This window comes from Indicator indicator, chromosome 19 (assembly GCF_027791375.1).
Source record: "Indicator indicator isolate 239-I01 chromosome 19, UM_Iind_1.1, whole genome shotgun sequence".
In the NCBI taxonomy this organism is placed as follows: domain Eukaryota; kingdom Metazoa; phylum Chordata; class Aves; order Piciformes; family Indicatoridae; genus Indicator; species Indicator indicator.
In genome coordinates this window covers 3,155,767-3,179,684 of record NC_072028.1, presented here as the reverse complement: position 1 = coordinate 3,179,684, position 23,918 = coordinate 3,155,767, and positions in this window count along the sequence as shown.

Below are 23,918 nucleotides of genomic sequence, written 5' to 3'. Positions count from 1 at the left end.
GTGTCAAGCAAGATACTGAATGCCTCATGGGAATGTTCATACTCAAAAATCAAGGCACAGTTATTTGGTAGCTAGCCAACAAAGCTGCTCATGAAGAATGAATGGGCAAGGACACCAGGTATTGAGCATTCCATTTTAGCACCTATGGTTCCAGCATTCAGCACATGCCCTCTGCAGAACTGAACTCTGTCTTTAACTTATCCTCCCATAGATAGCATCTGTGAACTCTGCCCATAGAGACTCCCATCTGAACTGCATCTGCTGTTTTAAACCACTGTTAACTGAATTTGTCCCCAGCTAGTTTTATAAAAGCATTCATCTGTTATCACCATTTCCCTTTTGATGTATGTTTTAAGTGAGTCATTTCTGGTGTTTTGTGCAAACTTGCAAAACAAGACATTCTTGAAGCAAACTGTGTAAACATTTCATATATGCATAACTGGTAAGGCAATGATTATAATAAACGTTGTGCTAACTATATGCATGGCAAAGAACTTGTGCTACTGACAACCACCTGGACACAGCTCACTCTTTGTATGGGAACCCAGGAAAAGTATTCTGAAAGAGCAAAATAATGTGCCTGATCCTCACATGTAGAATCTATAGATCCATACTTTTTTTTTCCTAAGCACACAGCTGAATTCAGAAGTATTAAAATAAGAATACAACTAAGGATACAAGCATAGCTTAGCAGGGTGATAAATGAAAGGGAACAGTTAAAGGCTACACTATGGTCTACAAGCCAGACCAGTCCCATAGAACAAAATGTCTGACCTCATGCTTGCTGCTGCCTTTCTTGACAGCACATTGGACATAAGAAAGAAGTGGCTTCAAGCCTTCTGATGGGGTCTTAGCAGCTTCTCTACTTTGTAATCCAGCTGCAGGCAACCTCTATTATAGAGTGCACATCATACATTCAAGCAACAGGCAGAGGCATATGCATGGGATTACACAAAACCAGGGATGCACCAGCGTTAGGAACTGTCACTTGCTTACATGTGAGATGCACATCCTGCTATACAGGGGGAATGGGTGCTGGGTCACAATCCTCAGTGTTTCAGTGCTAACTTTCTTGGCACAGCACAAAGTATATTTCCAAATAAAAGACAGAGTTCTGATGACTGACATCAGTAAAACAGGATTTTTGCTCCTCCAGTCTTCATCTGAGCCTGGTGCACAACAGTGAGTGCTCCTGACTTGCTAGTATAAATACGAAGCATGAGCAAAGTCTATGAACATATGAAAGCAAAGCACTTTAGTTAACATTTTCACAGAATTAACGTAACATAGTCTTCTTTTGCTTTATATTCCAGTATACTTTCACCTTTTCCTGCTGGTCCAGTTGGTCAACAACAAGTACTACCCATGGAGAAGGAAGTTTTACTTTAAGGTGCTGCTGGAATTGTCTCACATTTCAAACCAAAAGGGGTGGTGAAATGTGGCATCTCACATCAGGTGTGGGACTTAAGAAAATAAATACCTCTAACCTTACAGTAGTTGTGGCATTCCTGCTAATTATCTGAAGATGCCAAAAGAATTCCGGTTTGTTCATTTGCTTCAATAATATTCCAGCTGAAAACTCATGTAGCAACACACCAGGCACAGTGAATTAGAGTAAACCAAAGGCAAAGCACAGTTCACTCATTGTGTGAATTTACACGTTCTGAGGCAATTCCAAAGTTCCCCACATATCTGAATGTGCACTTAATTGCAAGCAAATGAGTAGTTTGATGAATTTCAAAGCTTAAATGTGTGGTGCACTTAGATTTCCTTTGTCAGGTGAATACTGGTTCTGTTTACAGAGAAGGTAGTCAGCCTGCAATTGTGGTTGTTTTGTACAACAGAAGAAATTATCACAAATTTTTTGAAGTGAGTGCCCAACAGTAGCAGTACGATTATCTAATTACTTTCATTACAGAAACACATACACTATACACCACAAAGTGCTAAACAAACAAACACAATACGCTCCTTTAACTGTCAGTCAGATATACAGGTATGTGGAAATGCAACAGGCATTCAACTCCCCAGGCAAGGAAAGCCAGCTCTACAGTCAGCTTTGACACACTGTAGCTCATTGGGATTTTTGTTGGTACCATCTTGTAGATGTAATTCAAACTGCAGCACCACTCCTCAAGATGCCATGGCTTAATGTGGTTTTCTTCTGTATCCTGAAATCTGGCTGCCAAAATAGCTTCTTGCAAGTCATGTGAAAGGCAATAATTTATAAATAATGCTTTCAGGTCAAAAGTATGATGTTCTCCTTCAATTAGATTCTCACCAAAAATGGGCCAAAATATTTTTTTTCCGTCTTTAGCAAATCCTTAAAATTCCAATGAAGTTCTGCTTGGTTAAATGTCTCTCTTTGAGGAAGTCAGTGCTTCTTGAATTAAACTGTTCTGCCTGTGTATATCCCTGCAAGTCAGAAGCCCCTTTTTATTCTCAGGCACTTCAAACTTTAGAGGCTATCTGTCAGTTTAGGGTTTTACCCATAAGGATTCCTGGGCAGGACAGAAAGATGGAGGTTCATTCCTTGGTTTGGAATAAATGATGAGCTAACCACTGTCAAAAACCTCCTGGTTCCTTCTGGGAAGAAAGGTTTGCAAGTGGATGCTTCAGAGTATTTTTAGATTCTGTTTGAACAGCTGACAAAGACAAAATAATTGCCAACAGATGCAAAGTTAGAGAGGCAGAACTGAAAGAATCAGCAAATGTCTGGAAAACTTCTTACGGGGAGTTGGTGGAGGATGGGCAAAATAGATAGAGGTTGATTGCTGGGACTGAGTTTCACATGTATTTCATTATTACAGGACTAGACCTCAGACTATTTTTATTTCCATTTACCATCATGTGGAGTGCTGGGACTGTGATATTTGGTTCTGGCTGAATAATCTTGATTTGTTAAAAGGCTAAAAATTAAGGCCTTGAATCCATGTTTTAGGAAAATCACAGATTTTACATATGTGGACACAAGACATGTAGAGACTTTTATTGAAATTTAAGAGCAGGTCAGAGTGAGTGACACATTCTCTACCAAGCAACCTCTCTTGTTATAAAGTGTCCATGTAGAAGGCACGTTCAAGACAGACGGACTTCATTTATATGAGATGTTCAACTGGAATTACTGTGGTTACTTTTAGTCTTGGGAAATTCCTCTTATGCTGTAAGCATTCATAGAGGAATATTCACACAGTGATGTTCAGTTTTAATATATTTTCTGGCAGATCATAAATGAAATATATACTGCCTAAACATGTATAGGTTTCTAATGGCAGAAGAGCCTATATAGATTGCCTACAGCTGTCCTAACCACATGAAACAATTGAACAAGCTCCAGTAACCTGATTTTGCTGTGAATTCATTCATCAAATGTTAGATGTTAGGCCATAGATAAATAACGAACGGTTTGGCTGAGCAATGTTGTCTGTTGGTACTTTTTACCCTCTACAGCAATACCACCCTTCCTACAGGATGCCCATGAGGAAATATCAAAGATTTTTTTCTCCTGTGCTACAACTGAATTTCACAAATGACCATGTTAGAAGCAGACTGTTGAAGAAAAGGCCTGTATGTGGATTTATTTTCCAATCTTTCTTTAACCAAATTCTAAGATCTATCAATGCCCATCAGAGCAGGCATTAGCAAGTACATTGTCTATGCATACAAATTGACTTTATCATCCTTAACTGACAAGTTACAGATGCCTTTGTTTGTGACTGATTCTGTGTAAGTTTAATCTATGGAAGAATTTTAACTGTCTTTATGTAGAACCGTGTAAATTATAGAAAAGCAATTACTGAGTCTCAGACTTGAAAACATCTCCAGCAATTCAACATCTCCAGTCTCAAGTCAAAACCAAGAACAAACTGAAAGCCAGATTTATTCTGATGTAATTCAAATGGACGATAAATCTGGTCTCAAGATTCCAGATCATGCTTTGTGCAAGGCTGGAAATGTCCCAACTTCTTTTTTACTTACATTTGCTTATAATGGGAAGCAGGCTAAGGGGTGGCTACAAGTGCCACCTTTTCCACAAAGTCTTAAGAGCCTTACTTAGCAAACATGCCAGGTATTTCAGTACAAGGTAGGATGAAATTCCAGATTATTCATTACTTTTCATGCCATCTGGTAAAGTTACAGAAGCATTGATATGGTAAATACGCACAACTCCAAACAACTTCTATATATGCAAACCATTATGATTGTTTTGTAAGCTGAAAATTAAAAAAGCAATGGGTAATCTTTCTTTATGTGGTTTTGAGTCTGCCATTAGGTACATACATCTGTGAGGAATGGTTAAAATTTTACCCTTCCCTTTCAGCTAGTCAGAAAATCCTTCTTCCCAAATCCAAAATGTACCAAGATGCAAAACAAAAATGTTAATAACACATCTACGTGGCAAAAGCACAAACCGCCAAACAGTTGTACCAGACTCACAGGACATTCTGATAATGCTTTCTAGCAGCTGCAACAGTCAAGTCACCATCCTCTATGCGTTTCCAACTACCATGAAAGAGCTACTTCACTTTAACCATTTCTTAACCATTTAATCTATTTGCAATAGCCCACTTCAAACCAGAAATGAACAGACCTCTTGCAGTATTCAGAAAATAAATTATCTGTAGCTGCACAATTTGTGGCAAAAAAGAACAGGAAAGAAGAGGCAATTTTTATCCCTTCCAACTCACTGAGTTTTGGTAGCTTGATTGGTTGTGAACATCCATACACATTCTGTCTCATTTTCAAGTATGTCCTGCAGATAATTTTCAGCAGTGCTCAGGCACTTGAGGAGGGGAGTGGAAACCGAGTGTGATTTTCAAATGCATTTAGGCAGATTGAATATGCAATTAAAGTTGGGCACAGGCACACTCAAAAATATTTTACTGACTACATCTTAAAATATTTGTATCTGTCCCTATTTGGGCATAGGCTCCTAATCTAAATGAAAATGCTAGTGCCACCTAGCTGGACAAATACTTGCTGAATGTGTCAGGGTAGAATAAAAGCAGAACTGAGAATCAGCCAAAAAACAGTAGTACTTTGCAGTGTGAGGCTGGTTTAATGCTGTACTTGTACTAAATGCTTTATAGTTGCAGCCACTGTGTATAGAATAGTGTAGAGAAGCCTGGGTAACAACAGAGAACTGACTTAAAATTCATTTCAGATAATCTCTTACCATTATTTGTCTAAGGAAATATTAATGTACCTTATCCTGAACACTTTGCTCAGGTAAGCAGTCTACGTTACATACATAGTGCTACTGAATTATCTAGGAGCAAAATCAGATATTTCTTCACTCATTTCACTGGTTTAGTATTGCCAAACAGGCCTACTGTCACTGCAGTCAAAGGGATTTAATTTGCCTTCTGTTTCAGTTTCCTTGCCCACCTACGGTGTGCTGAGTGCTCTTTGGCCTGCGTCTCCATTTGCAGTGATATTTTATGCATTAATCTACCTATAAGGAAATCAGAAGGGTCTCAAAGAAAGAAGAAGGATAAAGATATTTTTTAATTATTCCTCAAAGTTAGAACTCGGCTTTGACACAAGGAATATTAGTGAACTGAATAGATTCATTGTGATCAATTTGCTTGTAAATAAACACATAGCTTAAGAACAGAAAGTTCTTGTTCCTCTCCTCTAATATCCTGAAAGTAGGTCCCAGCTGTTCTACTTCTCGTTAGTTTACCTCTTCATTTTACAGAGAGGCAATGCCCACTCACAACAGAGTGATCTGTTTCAGTAGTTTCTATCTTTTTCAAAGAGGATGTACATATTGCTAGTTTGCTATACTAAGAAAGTAAATGAAAGACACAAGATTTACAGATCGGAGAATATTTTAGTATTGTAAGGTGCCAGAAAAAGGGAGGGAACCACAGGGGAAAAACGTATTTGTTCAAAAAGCTCTCCCCTTTCAAAATTATTTTGTAGTCAACTGTAGTGAACAAAAAAATCAAAGGAAACTGCTGCAAAGAACATTGTAAATTCTTGACCCATTGTCCTTTGAATAAAACGAGTCCTACAAGTCTAAAGAAATAAAAGAAGGGAGAAGAAAAGCTCCAAAATGTGTATTCCTGGACCTCCTGCATTCTCCTGGACACATTCCAGCAAAGAGAAACTCATAATTCCTAAAGCACACTTTACATCTATATTGTTCTTCCTAAAAGCAAAGCAAAAGGTCCAGGGTTTCACACACTGCTCTATGATGTGCTTCCCTCCTGCCTTGCATAACACACTGGTAAAGCACTGCACAGAGAAAGAAAGCCAGAATGTAGTTTGATCTTCACATGCTTCATTCCTCTTCTGCATAATAGGCTCCTAGAGTATTTTACAGGAAGGGAAAACCAGAATGGCAGACACAGACATAGCAACTGCAGAAGACAATTAAGGAAGAATAATGGAATTGAGTGGTAGATGAATGTTAGAAAAAAATTTTTTGTAATCTTTTAAAAAATATCCTATTAGTTCTGAATGAGGTCAAACACAGTTTGGGATGGAATACATATGACTGGCTATCCTTTGTTTTCTGAGTGCAATAACTGTTACAAGAGCTGAGATATTTTTTCATAAAATGATTATGAGTTTTAAGAGGTGACATTTGAAAGAAGGATATAAATTATAGAGCAAACATCTAAACGTTTTCATAATGTTGAAATGGTTATTGTAAAAAATGTATTTGATATAATAGGAAGCACATGTTTCATTAGACTGGATACACAGAAAATGTTCTCTGCAGAACAACTGCATAATCGCTCCCATTGAATACACACTACTCACCTCACAAAACATGTACACTCTAGTCCTTTTCACACAACAAACAACTCAGCTTTGCAAGAAACAGGAACAGGAAGTCAGAAGTTTCTTAAAAGTTTTTGAATAAGAAAGGGAATCTGCTGTCTATAATTTGTGGATGCTTAAATGAAATGTGGTAAAATAAAACTGCACACCAATATAGGTTTCAAGGTATACATTTTGCATACTCAAAGCTCATTTAAGCCCATGAATTTCTTCCCATTGTTTGGAATCCAGAAATGCCCAATGGCCCCAATTGGAAGCCTCTCCATTAAAGTCATTGGACTTTGTGTAAGCATTAGCTCAAGTCAAGTAATATCAGCTTGAACTCACAGCATAATAAACCCAGAAGTTTTTTCTTTTCTTTCAACCAGTCTATCCTATTAGTTGGGATGATTTTGAGTCAGATGTTGCTTGTTCCAACCATGTAACAATCTCATTGACGTCACCGTATCAAGATAACAGGCCCTGACCTTTAAGGATAATTTAATGAGCACAATGATGAAAAATATTTTAATGAGTTCATGTTATATACTCTCCAAGTTACAAACAAAGCATTTTAATAGCTTTTTGAAATTTGCTGTCTTAGAAAATCACCATCCAGAGAGAAAGGTACACTGCAGCCATCAAAGCTTTCTCTGCTTTATTACCATCTAGATTGGATGTGCACCAAAACCTTCAAACTAAAACTATTCATCTTTATTTTTAAAAGGATACATCTTTGCAAACATGAACATTAATAAATGAAATGTGTTTTTCCCTTGTGCCAGGGAAAAATGAGCATCTAATAAGCCAAATATATAACAAAATCACAAAGCTTATAGAACTGCATACCCAGGTTAACTGTCCAAACGATCAGTGCCTATACAGCTATGGTTGTAATTCTCCCAATCAATGAAGTGACATCAGGGAGAGACAGTGTGGTGTCTTTCAGGTTTTAGTGAATGAAGAAAAGAGAAATCATCACAGAGACAGCAAATATGCCAGCTGGCTAAGGCTAGTACAGTTTGGATGACTGAAGCTCCAGCAGAGGTGCCTGATGCTCAAGCAATTGACAATTAGTGCAGGACCATTTAGGGTCCCAAACTGAGGTGTCAGAAATATACCATAAGCATATCCCATTACATAACCAGCTAACAATGTGGTTGTTGGCAAGGATGGCAAAACACAACGCTCAGGAATACAATAAGAGACTCACAAAAATATTTGGATTTGTCTCACCTTTCTATCTCTCAAAGCTAAAGTCTGAACATGCACCCTTTTAAATTCATGTTAGCACAGCAGTCCATCCTCTCTCTTGCTGGTGCCTATTCCACTCTAGCAAACTTACAGGACGAACAGTCAACCAGAACTTTTTAAGGCCTGCATGATAAGTTCTGTATCTGAATCACCTATCTCAGCATTTTGGTAGTATCTAGAAAAATATATTGATTGTTCAAGAGAGGTAAGCTCCTGGAAATCCCTGTAGCTGACATTCATATACGTAAGTAAGCAACAACCACCATTCCAGCATCTACAGTACCTGTCACCTGGTACTCTTAGTAAGGGCATCCAAAGCAGCACGAAAGCTTCCATCCTGTCTGCCATAGGGAGCATTACCGAAGGTCTCCAGAGTTGAAAGGATAAGCTGCCCATGTTTAACTAAAAATACAAGTTATGATCATAAATGAAGCCAAAATACAATCTCAGTCCTCTGAAAGTCAGTGCTGATAGAACATGGAGTGGACATTTTCCAAAGGGGTAAACAGGCCCTGCTGTAAGTAAAAGCACCAATTCTTCAAATGCATGAAAAAAATATGACAGACACGCACAATTTGGCTTTACTCTAGCATTACTCTGACCTACCACTTTACTATTCAATATTTTATTGTAAGCCACCTCTGAGCCAAACCGAAAACCACACTGATTATTTTACATTAGAGAGTCTGCTTCATTAAAAAGTAGTAATGTGGGTAATCTGACATTTTGTTAGGGATATTTTTATACTGAAAATGAACACTCCTGTAGTGGGAAACAGTTTGTGGGAAGAAGTTAGGTGAGGGTGTTAAGTGCTACTGAAATACAGAGTTGAGGAAAACTGCCACATCACATACAGAAACTAGGTCATCCTTTGTATTTGGAAAACGATCCACCCCACAGCCAGACACTAGGAACATTTTTTTCCATGAATAACTGTCTGCTGAGAAAAGAAAGGGAAAAGATGATCTGATGCTCAGAATTAAAGCAATTAGAACTGGGAGGAAGCAGGATAGGTGGGACGTATGTGCTGAATTTCTGGAAGATGGAAGGCAGAACTTCAGGCCAAGAGGTACATCCTAAGGTAAGTTTTCAATCAGCTAAGATTCAGGTCAATAACTGCTTCGAGATAAGGATGAAGACTGCAAAATTTACCCAGAAATAAGGCTACATCTTCAGGCAGTTAGCCAGCATTAAGAATATGGCTACTGCAGCCAAAGCACTACTGGCAGTGAGATATCCATAAATTAGGCAGTCCTGCATGAAACCCTTCAAGTATGGGCTGTTCAAAAGATACCCATTCTGACATACTCTTCCCACTTCTAACTTAATTGAGAAAGGCAATTTGCATTGGTCTCATGAGTAAGCTCATTCTAAGAGAGCCCTCCAGAAGCTTCTCACAGAATCTGCCTCAACAAAGTACCTTCTCAAGGCTTTAAGATTCCTGAACATAAAGTTACATTCCAAACACATGCAATGGGGATGAAATGGAACTTCCATCCTAAAGGAACTAAGTAGAAGAGTTCTGTGCCACGGGATACATTTCTATACTCACCTATAAGATCTGAGAGATACCAAGCATTCTATAGCCTGAAGTGCTCCACATATTCTTTATCTCACTGCCAAGCCATCAGAAGGCAGAACATCTATAGATGTCATATATCCTTAGGGTGAAAAATTCTGGAGTCATTTTAAGACACTTATCTGTCACCTTACATCCTGCCATTTGAAAGTACTGCAAGGTCAGGCAGGACAGAATTGGGCACAATCCTGAGAGCACGTCAGAACTCTCTGTAGTAGAGGACTCACTCAGTTATCTCCTCCTGGGAGTACCAGAAGGGTCCTCACAAAGCCAACCTAATCGGAATTTCTGTAGGTAAACTGCATGGAAGATGACAAAGATTGACCTCAGTCTTAAACTCAAGACTGCTCTTGCACATCAATCACATCAAACTATTGCATAAATTAACCTAGTTCCATTGAAATCAATTTGTATCAGTCAAGAACCCAGCTTAGGGGTTTGGGCAATATCTGAGTGATTTCCTGTGTTAAGATAATGGGCAGGAAAGTACAACAGAGCTGCTAATTTCCATGCATTGTAGAAACACAATAGCAGTGCAATCATCAGACTAACAGACGGCCTCATGGAATTTCTTGCCACAGGATGTTGTGGATCCTGGAAGGTCCCAAAGTCTTGCAAGTCTTGAGCAGTGTCTAATCAAGGCTTTTAAACACAAAGATGATCCTCTGGCTCAGAAAGTCTCCGAATATAAAATAATTTGGCTAGATGATTATTCTGGGAATGTAGCACTATGCTGGTTCGGTTCTTCAGTATCTACCAGGAGCTATCATCTTTCAGTTGCTGTTGTTTTTCTTTCAAACAATGAGTATAAAACACTCAGAAGTGAAAATTCCAATTACATTTGTGATCCTTTCATTAGTAGCTGAGAAGACTTTTTAAGAAGAAAAAAAAATGTTCATCAGGAAATTAAGGATGCCAGAAGCAGAGGATAGCCGTTTAAAGGCTTGGTCCAGGGTATAGTTGACAGAGGTATTTCTGGGCCTGGAAGTTCCTGAAGAAGCTGACACCATTTTAAGCTTTGTGAGATGGTGTGCAGGCCTAGGAAGAGATGCTACCTTGCTGAACCCCTCCAGCATAGTGGTTTAAAAATTAAGTCAACAAGCTTAGACATCTTTATATGAAGAGGTAAAAGCAAGAAATGTAGTCCAATAGAGGATAAAAGCAAATGAAGCCTGCCACCACACAGATAAGAAGCTTGCTTTTCTACTTCCTTTAATTTTCCTTTTAAAAACAACCAACCAAACAACAACAGCAAAACACAAAAAACCCCACCCCAAACAAACAAGAAAAAAACAAGAAAAAACCTCAACTAAACAAACTTGACATTTGGACATCAAGGACCAGTCTTGATTTATGCCATTCCTCTGATGCACTCTAGTAGAAAATCATGACAAGGCCAAGAAATTAAAAATTGCAGGGAAAGTGATACTATGTCTCAGTTAAACAGTACAAGCTTCTATATTGCTTTTATGTGTCATTCAAGTACTTAATGATATAAATTCATAGTGGGGAAATATGTCTTCAAAATCCAGCAAAGTGAAACAATAGTTTTTATTTGGATTGCGTGTTTGTCATAGCAAAGATAACACCAGTTTTCACTGCTATGAGGTTTGATGTAGGGGTTTTTACTAGAAAGTAACACAGATTTACTTTACATTACATCACCCTCTAGGTCACATCCCTCTCCCCAGTCAGCTGACAGTCACTGATCCATACAATGCTTAAACTAGCTACCTGTTACAGATCTTTTGCTCAATTTAAATACTACTGCCTAGCTGGAGTTACAGTTTCCAGGCAACTCAGCCCCTCTCTTCTCCCACTACTGACCTTCTAATGGGTCTAAGGAAACACCAAGCAGCAACATTTAAAGGCGTTTGTGGCCTGTACTACTTGTAATTATTTTGAAAATTTGCAGCACTAAATTTATTATTTTCCTCATATTTTCAAAAGAGTATGTTTTGTGGACATTGGGAAAAATGCTTTCTCCTGTCATTATGTACAAATGCGGAGATTTTGAAGGATCCTGAGCAACTTTGCACCCTGTTCCTCTGTTATTCAAAGCATGTCATTTAATATTTTTATTCAGTGCACTGGAAAACTAACATTTGGAAATGGGAGGCAATTAAATCTAACTCAGACTTCAATCCAATTAAAAGGTTTACTTAAATCAAAGTATTTGCATAAACAGCTAAGGAAAATGTGCTAGTTACAAACAAAAAATCAGCAATGAAGGATGGTTACCATGCAATGACAGCCATGATACAACGTGTTTTCTTATGGTTATCTGGGACAACCACTGGCAGTTTCCAGTTCCTAGAGACTGATGTGGTTTGGAGCTCACTGCATCAACTCCTTAAATTTTGCAGTCATGATGGGACCTGACTTCAATTCTATCCCTGAGCAGGGCAAAGAATATACTGTGCTAACAATTGCATTCATTCAGAGGACTGATTAATAACTTGAAAGAGCACTGAATTTCAAGAACAACACTTCTTTTATGAATGAGTTGTGCTCTGCATCTCATCTACATTATGTTAGGGGCACTTCATCTAGTTTTGCATGAAGATAAAGCTAAGCCATAAAATGTATTCCTCTGCAGACAGGTTTTTATCTCTCACCAACAGGAAAAAATTTAGAAGACAAAAAAAAAAAAAAAAAAAAGAAGCTTCAAGAAAACATGTATTTGAGTCCAGACCTAGATTTATTTATGTCTGTTGCCAATGGAGAAAAAAAAATCACTAACACTTTGGGAAGGTTTCCCTTAAAATTGCACAGATGCCCTTATCTGCATAAATAAAGAAGGCTGTTGAAAGGGTGCAGTTTGCTCCTGAACTTACATTTCAAAATCCCTCATTCTGGAATCAGCAAAGACTGAAAGGTTAGAAAGGCAATGAGAAATTAGACTCCATTTGAGACACAACTAGTTCATGTCAACATTTCCAAGAGCAGAGATATGTCACTGCCTGTGATAAATGAAAGGCATCTTCCTCCTCCCCCATAAGTGAAGAGGACACTAAAAGGAGGCAAACATTGATTTACTGCAAAGGAAATGTCTGTGAAAACACAACTTTCTCTTCTTATTTTCTTGAGTACTTAAACCTTTCTTTTTGATTTCTCTAATCTAGCTTCTAACACAGTAGATGGAAAATATTTCCCATTATTTAAGTCATAAACCACTAGTTCAGGTGCATTTGATTACCAGTTGCAGGAGATGGCACATTTCCAACATGCTACCAAGTGAACTTACATGCTTGCTAGTCATAAATTCTTCATCTTGTGGAATCTTATCATTTGATTTATGGACTGTTTGGGTTTATAGCTTTTAGACTTATTTCAGGTTTGTTTAGGTTTTGTCTTTTGTACTTTGGCCACTATTTATAAAATCTGAGCTCTGAGTAGGATCTGGGTAGCATACCTACACTCTTACTAGGTTGGGAAAAGGTTCCTGACAGAACACACGCTTTGCACTTGTAACTTGGAAATGCTGTGCTTTTTTCCAGCAAACATCAGCAGAAGAGGCAGTGAAAAACCGGATGCTACCTGAAGACTTTTCCCAATAAAAAACACAGCTGTGGAACAAAGAAAACCTTGAAGAGACAATAAAAACCCTCCACCACCTCTGACATCAAACAGTCTAAAAAATGTTATCCTGAATGAATCCTCTGGTTCCTCTGTAAAATCAGTTATTAGAAAGCCTCACAAAGTGAATGTGCAACCCTTAGATTCACCAGTTTGCAATGAGATAAGCTTTGAAAGAATCACCATATGACTTAGATCAGTAAAACCCTGGAAATTCTGTGGGCCTAGAGTAAATCAGAGGAGATTTCACTGAATTCATTGCATCTTCTCACACTTACTCTGGCCAAAGTCTAGCACTTTTGCTCATTCTGACATCTTGATGTTTTCTGTATCCCTCATATTGCTCTCTGTCTCCTTGTGATAGGACGAGGTGAATGGTTTTTCATTAGGAAAGCGTAGATTTAGATGGGGTGTTAAGAACAAGTTCTTTACCATGAGGGTGGGTAGTGGAGCACTGGAACAGGTTGCCCAAGGTGGTGATTGAGGCCCCATCCCTGGAGATATTCAAGGTCAGGCTCAACAAGGCTCTGAACAACTTGTTTAGTGGAGGATGTCCCTGCTCGCTATGTGGAGGGTTGGCCTAGATGACCTTTGCAGGTCCCTTCCAACCCAAACCATTCTATGATCCTATAACAGACTATTTACCAGTGGGAGGACATAATTACACATATCACATCCCCTGTCTGAACCAGCAAGCAGGTAAATTCTGTTATCTGCAGAGCTGTGGTGTTCAGAAAACACAGCGTAGTGTTTTATAGCCAAAGCCCCAGTGTGCTGAATTGCTATAGAGGACAGAGGATGATGCCCTGCTCTCAGCTGACTCAGTAAGTTGAGAGTGAACTCTGAGCTGAAGTGACTGTGGTGCTCCTTGTTTGAGTTGGCAGGGAGCAAGACCGGCCTGCAATTGAGCCTGCCTCCACTTTTGTCATGTTTTTGCATGAATTCCACTTTGTGTTTCTTCTCTAAATGGTAGAATGAAGACTCAGCATAAGGTTGTCCTCTCCATCACTGTTTATTCTAAGGGAAAAAGGATTCTGTTCTCATACCATCTACATGGAATCAGGCTCAAGAGTGATTTTTCTCACAGAGCTGCTATGGACCACTTTTAAACTGAGTCACCAGGCAGAAGGCTAACCATCCAGTGAATGTGGAAATGCAGTCGCTCACAAGTGACATCTAAGTGCGATGCTGTCGGTGCTAATACATGGACTATCCAGAGAACTATTGATACTGCCCAAAGCACAAATGTCTGCTATTGTGATTTGACATTTAAATGGACTGGTGAAGCCTCAGTTTTGACACTTATTTCAGCAGAACCATATTTTTATGCATAACATTGGTAGTTTTTATCCTAACACAGACACTTTATTTGTTGGAGGAAATAAAACCATCTAGTTAAAATGCAGCTGAACACTTACTCTTATGCTGCAGATAAAACTAAGACATCTTTATGGAACAAATTGTGTTTTTCATCCCTGAGGCCAACACTGGCTTTAGAGATCCTCAGCCCATTATAGTGGTTTGGCTGCTCAACATCTGCTACAGGACTATGGTTAAGTACTTGATTGCTCCTACACTCCAGGGAAGCAAATACTTCCAATGAAGACATTTTTACCCCATTACTCCTCTTTCAAATATGGCTTGAACATGTCACACAGACAATACAATGACCTTTGGGGCATAGAGGCCAGCATAAATGCTGCACTGCAAGCCCAGTTTGTAGTGAATTTTATTGAAAGAATGGTAAAAATGTATTGTTTCACATGAATTATGACAATGAGCTACTCAGTGGTGGTATCTACAGACCAGACATCTTGTACTGGGACTTGTCACACAGCCAGTAAAAGCATTATCATCTATTCAACCAGACTTCATTTCTGACATTATTTTTAGGATCATTTTTTCTCTCTGCTAATTAGCTGCATTCACAGTTACACCAGTATAAAATATTGCTCAATTTATATTGCTTAATTTTATTCTTCTCTAAGCATTTCAAACAAGAAAAAATTAGTATATGCACAAAGGAGCTTTCATACTTTTTCATTACACTGACAACTAGCTTTTGCTTTTGAGTTGCATCCAATGCAATACTGTTAGCATTAGTTGTTTGCAATGTAAGATCACCTTACATTAAGATCATTTACTCACTAGCCAAAAACAGTCCCCATTCTGAGCAGTTAACTCAGAAGGTGCTACACAAAGTTTGTCTTACAGGACTAACTCCGTTTAGAAGTTTGCACTGTTCTGTTAAGTTACAGAAAATCTGCCTCTTCCCAGCCCTGAGCTGAAACAATTTCTCTAATTAGATATTGCTCCTGCTTGGCTGTGGCTGGCAACGCAACACATGGAAAACTGTTTTTTGTACATTTCTGTACACTGGGTCTGAGCTAGTAAAAGTCCTCAGGTGTGGAGACACCTCAAAAGGTTGTATATGGCAGTGACCCTGCAGAGTTCCTGGGGATCTCTGCACTTGAGATCCCACATTTCACAAGACCTGCATGATGTCTGTTTTTCATTGCCTGACTTATCCTGACTAAAACACATATATGACACATAAAACACATATCCTGACTGCACATATATGACAGATTACTCCATCACACAAATAAAAATGGAAAAGCATTCCCCCCTAAATTCTTCTCAAAGTTTGTTGCACACAGATGCAAAAATTCACACAAAATACTGTCATATCCCAAATTCACAGTCTACAGCAGGAAAGAAAAACAACAAAACTCTGTTAATGAAAAATTAAGTTGGTTTTTTTATATTCTTTCTGAATAATGATTTTAAAAAACCAAAAAACAACAGGATAGGAATATTTCTGACAATGCTTTGGAGGTTTGCAGTTCACTAGGTACTTGAGAGATATATATGCTTTCTGTTAACTTTATAATGAAGGACTGTCTGAATCTGCCTACAGTAAGAATAATTGTTCTAGAGCTCTTTCAGCACATCCCAGGACAAGGATCCAAAGCAGCTGCCCTGTTCTTCATCGTGCCATTTATCTTCTCACTTCCTCTTAAGATACATAGCCATAAAGGCATTTGATGGAAACAAATTAGGTTCTTGTTAATCAACTCAAAGCCTCAGTGCTAAACCTGAATGGTTAATGTCCCATGTGAGCTTTTGGATATTACTGTCTCCTCTGTGGTTTGAATAGATTTTGTGTGACCTCCTAACTCTCTTGCTAGAGTAAATAAACCACATTTTTGTACCATTTTTATGTAAAAAACTATCAAAGATGGCCTTATCTGTGATTTTCTCTTCTGATTAACTCTAAGCATGACTTTTCTGGCTTTGTTTAAAGAGGAAATCCTGCAGCTTGGGTCCTCCTGACAGGTAGCCTGCGTTAGGGACCTGTGTGCACCAAAAGGCCTCACTGGCCATGGCCGATCTCACCTGCGGCCTGCACCAACATCCTCTGGCCATGGGCCCAGCAGCTCCAGTTATGCTCAGGGATGGGATTTCAGTCCTTGACAAAGTTGTATCACATGTGTACCTGTGCATAGCTCAGCTGCATCTGTTTTGTTGCTGTGGACTTGGCTGATATCACTGGACCTGACCTGCGGACAGAATTCCCAACCTGACCTTGGACCTGCTGCATCACCACAACCTTTTCTGGTGATCTGCACTCCCAGCTGACCCCTAGTCCCATCCCCATCCCTGTCTTGTTCACCTCAGTCAGGTACTGTTGGACTAAGCCCCGGCTGGTGAGGCCTTTGCTCTGTCTACTATGTTACAAAAAATGCTTGGCTCCTTGTCATTTAGGCAGCAGTTGTCCCTTGTTGCTCCCTGGCAGCCAATTTCTCAACCTTTTCTAGCTTCCAGACAGAAAACACAGCTTGAAATGATGGACTTTTAAAAAATACACCTAAGCAGAACAACATAAGAGTGTGTTTTAACTCAACACAGAAGCCCTTGCTTTGATCCCATTGACACAGCTGTGTGAGTACTTTTATACCCCCTAGCTGTCCAAAACTTATTTTTCTTTTAATAGCCTGCCTTGTTTTCCCTGGGTAGAGTCACCACATTATCCACACAAAAACTTTGCTATTATAGCCTCTTACTGATGGTGTCTTTGTGGAATTTTTTTTTTAACTGAAAATGTGAAGATCTTAATATTTCAGGTCCTCTGATGACACCTAGAAAACCCTCCCTGTCACTCCACAATGTAACTGTCACAGACATTTTCTTAGAAGACAAGAGGCTGAAGAACTGTCAGTTCCAGTTTACACTATGCCTGGATCATTCAAACTTCTTCAGTTCCACGACTGAAGCCAGACTGGAGTCTTGGTACATGCCTTAAATTAGGAACGGTTTGAGCTATTGCTATAATAGGGATATTCCTTGATACAACCTTATGTTCTTTCCTAAATTGGGTTCCTACTGATTAAAATGAATATTTGAAAACTCAGTCATGGTGGATGATGTTTTAAAATGAAAGCTGTTTAATAAGATAATTAAAAGAATAATTGCTATAATGAAAATTTAACATGTCTGGAAATGACCAAAATTATTACAGCTGTCTTCCATGATTTTAATTTTCTTCTTTTCTGCTAGTAGAAGCTAACATGTGAGAGATTTTCCAGCTCTACCATACAGTGGTGAATTTGTAGACTTGTGGCTAGACTGAGTGATCTTCAGCCAGCATTTGAGCCCACAGCCTTACAATCTGGTTTCTTTTGACTACCACTGCATTATATCTTCTACAAAGTCATCCCTTTTTTTTTCAGTCAGTACTGGATGGCACTTTCTGAAATTCATGTTAACAGCAACAAAGCAAAAAGAAAAGAAAAGTGAGTTGCCATGTCATGTGAGGACATCACACAATGTTACATAAGATAGCTCCCTCTTAGTTATCAGTTTTATCTTAGTTTTGGCATGCACAAATGAAATGTGGAAAAAAGCAGTTAAGGAGGGAAGAATGTATGCTGTTTGCCTTCATTAATATTCGACCATGAGTTTTAGCTTCATTATGACATAGTCTTGTGCATGGCTGGACAGACCAAAAACCAGCTGCTGTGTCCACTCTGCCATAAAGCTTGTGTGGCTCTTCCTTATTAACAGGCTTGGTAGATCCTTTTGAAGACATACAAGCATTCTGCTCTGAGCCAAGGTGCTTCTAGAGAGCTGAAAACAAACCTAACTTGTTCTTATTGAATAACACACTCACTGTCATGAGAATGAATAGGAAATTAATTTGAGTTTGGGGCATACAAGAGCAGTGCCAGTGCAGCAATATGTCAAAACAGGATAAACAGTTTTAGATGAAACGAGACTGTTTATAAATGAAAAATTTGCATTTTATCAATCTCTTTCAAACAAAACAATCTGGTATAAACAAGCACAAGCCTCAACTACTACATTTTAAATATTAGTATTATTTGAGGGTTAGAATTTAGATAACATTAATTCCACTATTTAAACAGACTATAGCATGGGTTTAACCATCAGTGAATACACATCTTAGAGTAGATGTAAATTAACTACAGTAGAACTACATTAACTTTCAACTATTCAGATTCCTGTTTTATTATTTTTCTTACAAATCAAAGCCATTACAATAACAAAAGGGAATCATGAAACGATGTGTTTCATTAAAAAATCTTCTTACTAATTTCTGTGCAGTCACAAAACTAAATACTTGTTTTCACAGTCCTGGTCATAGTGAAGGTAACATATAAGCAATTCAAATATGTAGGCCTGGAAATCAAGACATTTGTCACAGTAAGGATTGTTTCCTTGCCCCCTTTCTGAACACTAGCACAAGATTTTTGAAAGGGTAAATAAATCACGTTCAGAAATATAAGTGCTGACAAATTATTCTTTTTTCAGGATTACTTTTTTAAAAAAGCCTATGAAGGCCTAAATTTGCCTAAGGAGGCTTCATGAGAAATCTAAATTATTTTATTAACATTGAAAGATTTACTTGAGAGTAATCCAAAACTAAACATAAGAAGCTTCCAGTGTAACGTCTTTCCAGCTTCCTGTCTTGTTTCAGTAACAGCTATCAAGTGTCATGAACCAGCCATGTTCAGTTGTTAGGCCTGCAAAACCTACATATTAAATATATATATATAACCTGCCAGTCTGGAATAGAGGTTGCTTAAGACTGAAGAAAAAGCAATTCCCTGAATTACGGTATCTGTGCAGGATAGAAATGTGGTGAGCTACTCTGACTCTCTGGAGGCTTCTGCTGCAGAGGATTCTAGTAGGAATAACTGAATACAATAACTCTAATGACACAGTAATTCACACCATCCATTGCAGCACACCAAAGAAATAATTCAACACAAATATATCAAATTATATAAACACAGTGTGATGTGCATTGAGGGTATAATCCACTTGTCTAAATTAAGAAAGGACTTTTTATTACCTATGATCAGGATAAAAGTCAATTATGTTCAAAGTAAATCTCACTTATTTTTGTGTTACAGCTTTCCCTCATGAAAGAAAATGTGAGAGAAAATAAAATGTATTAGAAAAGGTCAGAAATTGTTGAGTGGAAAGAGATAATGAAATCAAAATCAAAACAAGGACAAGTGCTCAAGGAGAAAGACATTAACCAGGTCAAAGCCTGCCATGCATGCAGAATTAAGAAATGAGAGCCTTAACATTTCCCATGAAGGTAACACAGTGAACGGACAGAAATCAGGGGTAATGGTTGGTGAAGGTAGCTGATGAAGAGAATGAGACTACGCTTTTACAATGGAAAAGCTGTAATACTGCTTGTGAGATGCAAGAACCAGGTAGAAGTAAATTCAGTGAATAAGGTGGCAGGGTATTAGAACAAAGGAAGTTCTTCATCACTAGAAGAAACTTCCAAGGAGCCTGAAGGCATGAAACCTGAGTGCTAGAAGTGAAAAAAAGAGAGCTCTATGGAGCATGAATAAGGCATGTTGTAATATACCAGAGAGGGTACAAAGGAGAGCAACAAAGATGATCAAAGAGCTGGAGAACTTGCCCTGTGAGGACAGACCTAGGGAGCTAAGGTATTTTCTCCCTGTAGAAGAGAAGGCTCTGTGGAGATCTCATCACAGGGCAGCTACAAAGAGGAAGTAGGCTTCCTCTTCACAAGGTACCACATGGAGAAGACAAGGGCCAATGGATACAAGCTGCAACAGGAGAGGCTTCATCTTGCTGTAAGAAACAAATTTTTTGCATTGAGAGCAATCGTTCACTGGAGAAACCATCCCAGGACATGGTATATGCCCATCACTGGAGGTTTTTAAGATGCAATTGGATGGGGTACCAGATAATCTCATGTACGCTCCCTTTCCCTCAAAAGGTTGGCCTAGATGATCTTTCAAGGTCCCTTCCAACCTGGGCTTTTCTATGCTTCTATACCATTTTGCTAGGATTTACTGACTTCACAACAGGCTCCCCATGGAACTCAGATGCTTAACTACATAAACAGATTTCAGAGTCATCTATGCCATCAGACTCAACAGGCAGTAACTGGAATACTTTGATGGAGAGTTGTGGAAGGAATGAAAACTTGAGAATCAGTAACGGAAGCTTTATCTTTGTTCCCTCCACTATCTTATGAAACATTACAGACCAACACTGAATATTCCACACTAGCAGTGGCTTGCACTGCGAGCTGCCAGCCACTGGAATTGCCTAGAAGTAAACATAAGTAACAGCAGTAAAATCTTCCTAAGCCAGCTCATACAAAAGTGTCATCTGCATTATTCAAGACCTCAACAAAAGGCATTGGCCTTTTGGGAGATTTAGAGATGAGCTATCTTTATTTGAACGCTGTAATTGTATAGTATTTTAAAAGAGCAATTTTTTGTTATTATTTTACCAAAATGTACAGTTTACATTTTTCTTACATGCTGCTATGGGACAACGACACTTAGCTTTTCTAATAGCCAGATATGGCTTTGCAGAACAGAACATTGTTAACAATTAAAGATAGTGATTAGGGGAAAAAAAAAAACAGAAGGAAGGATTTCAGAATATTTTCAAATGTGGCCTCTCTGTATGTATTTTTATACTGCATGTTAAGGTCTCAAGTAATAGAAAAATCATACAAAGGTAATACAAGTACTCTGAAATCTGCATGCATGCAGTTCTATTTTAACTCAGCAATTCACACCAAATTCTTTCACTGCACTAAGAATACATTCAGAAAAATAAATACCCAAGGAGGAATATGGATTTAATTCTTATTGCTGTTACATTGCTAAAATAAAACAGCTGTGATCACACACTCAGATAAAGCCATTGTTCAACAAATATTTTTATTAAACATCTCTGTAGTGAAGATGAGTCCAGCTCCCCAAGAGCAGAGCAGACTGCTTCCTGGACCACCCATTGCTCCCTAGGTAAAACAATTCATCCAGCTGGTGGGGGGTGGGGAGAACTTGGTCAGACACATTGAACACCATGGCAGTTATGGAGCAACTCATATTTTCTCACTGACATATTAAACTATAACAACTGTATTGAATAAAATACAGTATTATTTTTTTCAAATCATTAATTACACCACTATTTAATGACAGTAACAATGTTTCTTGAATGTCACCTTCCCAAGAAAACACAATGCCCTGTGTAGCCCACAGGAGAGAAGTCTTAGAAAACAAAGGTCAGCTGATTACAGGAGGCAGTGGGGGAAAGCAGGCACATAGGAAGGTCAGAGGTACAACATGAGCAGTCAGGAAAATAAACTGGCCGTGGCTGTACAGCAAATAAACTGTGTGTCAGGGATGTGAATGAAGTCCAGAAGCCTTGATTCCTTGCTTCTCTGCTCACTGCCCCAGTTCTAACCAGTCTCAAAATTACTTTCTAATATAGGCAGTTCAGGAGACTTGAAACATTTTTTCCTATCCACAAAACAAATGTAGCAAAAGATATGTAAAGATTTTCTTCATATAGTCACTCCACCATTTATGTTACAGCCAGAAAGCCTTTGTTAATAAATATTGCACAATGCCTCCAGGTCTGCAATCAGAGTGTCTGGGCCTGCTGAACTCTCCCTGGTGTCAGGGCATTTTCATGAATGATTCATATTTAAAACTGAACTGGTTTAGACATTTAAAGTGCCTGTTTTCAATTACCTGATTGTATCTGCATTTCAGGGACGTATCTGTATACTTATCAATTGTACAGAGAGTTTCTTAGTGTAGAAAGTTTGCTTCATAAATGCAAGGTTTTCTTCCCCTTTGGCAAGAACTCTCTTGGTAGAGGCTCCCCTCTAGTGGACACTTTCTCTGATGTTTAAGGTTTCATTAATCTAGTGAACAGCTGTACAATACATCCAGTATCATGTATTTGCTTTCTGCCTGACAAGACTTAAATAGTGCTTACACACTGCTTCTTGAGGGCCTTTGCAGGCTCAAGAGCAGTTCCTTTCACTGTAATGCAATGTAAAACTGTTTAACAAACAGGTATGTAAAGAGCAAAGTCATCTCCTGAAAAAAATAATTATTGATTCAGTAATTCAGGGAATAGAGAGAAGGACAAGGGTAGTCTTGCTCTGTATTGACTGGCTGCTATTTTAGCAAGCTATGAGTGCTATCTAACTAATCTCCAGTCTGCCTGCATGGGCTACACTTACTGGGCTTTCAGTATCCTTTGTTTAGAGAAGGGCAACAGATTGATACCTGGCTTGCTTGGTGCACTGCTTGCCTCAAAACCTTTAACTTTAAAAAGATGCATTTGGGGCTCCTATACGGAATGCATACATGCACACTCAAAGGGGAGCGTGATCATATAATTTACAACTGAGAAAGCATCTAAGGGTGCCAACTGGCTATATTCTATTTTCATTATTCAGCAATGACAAAGGGCTGTCTTAGCGTGAACCCTTCACCCGTGGATTTTAATTTCTTCAAAACGTGACAATAAAAGCATTCATGGTAGCAATAACTTCCATAACACAAATCTCAGCCCACTAATTGAGGCTGCTAATACATTTTTTGTACTTTCAAGTACTTGCCAGGTGACAGTGGTATGTGGTTATTGTTACAGCTCTATGAAATTCACAGAGAATCCTAAAGTCATTCCAATAAATATGATCTGGGAGGTAGCCTTCTCAGCGTCAGAGTAAGCAGAAGCTTCTTGAACCAACTTGAAGTTTAATGAAAGTGTACATTTTTCTCAACACTAAACTTTGCTATTGTAAGTGTCCCAGAGATCCTAAATCTACTTTTTTTTTTGTTTTCCCCTCCATGTGGGCTGTTGACTGTTTTCTGACTATTTTCTATGAACTCTTTCATAAAATTTTGGAGGCCATATGGTAGCCTGCTTGACATTTTCCATCTATAAGGATTTTTGTAGATGCAGAACATTTCTGCATCATCCCAAATGTTATCAGCAATCACCTGAACAGCATCTGCAAGACTACAAAGAAACAAGAAAAAAATTCATTCATGTGCCCTTCTCCCCAAGAAAACACTAAACTAGTTGAATTAACAAAATGTACCCAATCTGGTAAGAACATTTTGTAACATGCTGTATACAAGCTGGGTTTAGCTCATTTTGTTAGTACGATTAATTTTTAGAAATCTTTCATGTTAATCCCAAATAGTGCAGTTTGGTACACTAAAATAATCAGATTACAGTGAACGTCAGCACAAATTGATTTTAAATGATGTGAAGCATGTTACTGGAACTATCAGTCCCTTGTTTCATGAAAGGATGATCAGAAGAGTGTCAAAGAGGTCTGATCATGTTTCAACAGCTGCAGTCCTCTGCTGCAAGTGATCTTTAAAACGCA